We start from the raw sequence: 2,970 nt of genomic DNA, 5'->3' as shown, positions 1-2,970 counted from the left end.
ATTTGTGTAGTAATAAAAGGGTGAGGGAATGGGTTATGAATAAAAGGTTATGAAACTATGTTAGTAGCAGTGGGAATGAACAGGAAGAAACAACCATGAGAGATGTTTTAAAGGAGGGAGTGTGTCAGTTAAGAGTGTGGTTCAGGTCTCCGGAAGATCTGGGTCAAGTTTCTTTTCTCAAATGCTTCTTTGCTGTGTGATCTTGGGCAAACTAGTCATTCAGTACCTGTCTGAGCCTCAATTTTTCTTAGTTGTAAAATGACTATGAATAGTATACCATCACATTGCATGGTTATAAAGATTAAAGAACGTAAGCCACGTAAGGTTCTTATACCATGTGGTAAAACTAGTTAAGAATACATTTTCTCCTCTCTCTCTCTCTCTCTCTCTGTCTTTTTTTTGTCCACTGAGGCACTTTATTTGCATGTATGTATCACATCCCTAGAAAAAGAATGCCAATATTTTCTGTCCTGCGTGTTTTCGTCTTGCTTTTTCATGGTCCATTATGCCAAATGATGTTGTCAGTGCAATGAAACCAAACTGGTGGGATAGGAGCAGATTATTCTGCCAATTTTCTAGATCTTTGAGTTCATCAAATCTGGGACTGATCACTCCATGCTTGTTTAACCTGCCTGTGAGGTTCACACCAATTTTCCCACTTGTATAATCATCAAGGATTTCAAATTCACCAAAGTAACCATTCTTCATCATCATAGGAACTGGATGATGACTTGGGAGCATGGCCTGATGAGTGTAGCATTTACCTCTCTTTTCAACATTGTTAATGCTCTTGAGAGCATCTGCCAAGACATTCATGTGCATCATTATGGTGGCACAGAAAGATGGCGGAAAGAGTAAAGAATGCATTTTATTACTAAAAGTACAGTCCTAGGCATCAGTGATGATTGTGAAGAGTGGAAGAACCGACAGGACCAGCTGCCTAATTGAATATGAGTGAAAGGAAAGGGGCCACTGATGACAGGTTTTGAACTTGGGTTACTGGAAGTGAGACCACAGAAATGGGGAAGTCAGGAGGGGAAGCAGAGAATGGCAAAGAGGCTGGTTTTGCCATGTGGAATGGAGGAGGTAGCCTGCCCTCTGGCACCGAGGAGGAGACCGCCCCACCCCCTTAGCCTGTCTTCTAGGCTCTTGGCCGTGGCCACCAGCCTCTGAACAGCCTTTTGGGTCATTCTTCCCTTTCTTGAACATTAACGTGTTCATTGCTGAGTAGCTCTATCAGTCCATTTCCTGCCAGTAGAATCCCAGAAATCTGCTAGCCTTCCTTCATTTTGTCCTGGCCCCGTCCCCTCTGGACCAGGCTGGCACTGTTTTTCCTGAGATGGGTAGTTACATCCACAGGTCACATGCTGAATCTCTGTGGCAGATGTTTGTCCAGACACACAGGAGTTTTCTCCAGAGCACGCTGTCATTTTGTTGCAACATGGATAGGTGGAGTATTTTCCGAGTCTTCAAGTTCTGGGTCCTTTTGACTTCTTCAATTTATCTTTCTCCTCTTGTACCTACCATAAGAGCGAAGAGAAACCAAGCTATGCCTTCAATACTTTGCTTAGAAATCTCTTCAATTAAATATCCAAGCGCATCATTTTTTTTCTTTTCCTCTTTCTTTCTCCTTCCTTCCTTTCTTTCCTTTTTTTTTTTTTTTTTGTTTTTTGTGGGCAGCAAAGCAAGGTTTATTGAGTGATAGCGAAGTCATAGTACAAAGCTCCCAAGGAGGGAGGGGACACGAGAGGGTTTACCCTCCAAGCTCATCATTTTTAAGTCCTACTTTCCATTCTGGGGAACACTGACCAGCCAAGTCCTTTACACTTTCTAGCAAAGATCACCGTTCCTCCAGTTTCTAATAATAAGCTCCTCATTTTTGCCTTGAACACTTACATTTGCAGCAACATTCTTTCAAGGCCGTCGAGGTTTTTCCTCTCATTGACTAAAAACTCTTCCAGCGTCCACGTATTACCTTGTTCCAAAGCACTTCCACACTTCTAGGTATTTGCTACAGTAGCTCCCTGCTTCCCAATACCAAAATCTGTATTTGTTTGCTGGGACTGCTGTAAGAAAGTACCACAAATGGGGTGGCTTAAGGAACACACGTTTATCATTTCACAGTTCTGAAGAAATCTGAATCCCAGGTGATGGCAGGTTGGTTCCTTCGGGGCTGTAAGAAAAAGAGTTGCTCTAAGGCTCTCTCTGTGGCTTCTAGATAACCGTGTTCTCTCTGTGAACAACTGTGTTCTCTCTCTTCATACAGCATCCTCTCTATGTGATACCTCTCCCTGCGTCCAAATTCTTCCTTTTTATAAGGGCACCAGTCCTACTGGATTAGGGCCCAACCTAATGACATCATTTTAATTCCATTACTTTTGTAAAAACCCTACCTCCAAATAAGGTCACATTCTGAGGCACGTGGGGTTAGGACTCCAAGATCTCTTTTGTGAGGGACACAATTTGATCCATAACAGTGGAACTATGGGAGTTGATCACGGGGATTTTACAACCAAATTATTCACTTGTTGATTTTCTAAATCAGTCTTGTGCTTTCAGAGCATGAGAGTTTTTGACATTTCTTATCTGTTTTGCTGAGAGCCTCCAAGTCCAGGAGAAAGCAGGCAAAGAGATCACAGGATGCCTTTTACTGATGATAGGAGCTTAATGGGGAGGGTATGGGGAGGGGAGCACCGAAATGATAAAACTAATTCCTCGTCCAGCCTTGCCATATATATGCATCTCCTGACTTCTAACAAAATAAACTTCTACTGATGAGCTAATTGTCCATTTCAGTGCCTTCTCTGCCACAGTAGAAGCCCCTTCTGCATGAAGCTCTTAAGGACATAAAGGATCTATATCCCTTAATAGAATCTAATCACAAGACTGTCGAATGATCTGCTTCAGATTCTTTCATGTGCAGAAGTCCTCATTTGTAATGGCTCTTTTAGAGTTTATGTTGGAGACAAC

The 2,970-nt window shown here is 42.4% G+C and overlaps 1 pseudogene; it reads right to left on the bottom strand.

Moving 5' to 3' along the window:
* Positions 1-441: 441 nt before the first annotated feature.
* Positions 442-825, bottom strand: LOC123950983 (annotated as a pseudogene).
* Between the last annotated feature and the right edge of the window lie 2,145 nt (positions 826-2,970).

The sequence above is a fragment of the Meles meles genome, chromosome 9 (assembly GCF_922984935.1).
Source record: "Meles meles chromosome 9, mMelMel3.1 paternal haplotype, whole genome shotgun sequence".
NCBI lineage: Eukaryota > Metazoa > Chordata > Mammalia > Carnivora > Mustelidae > Meles > Meles meles.
The sequence above is the reverse complement of the archived record's forward strand: the minus strand, read 5'-3'. Positions and strand labels throughout refer to the sequence as shown.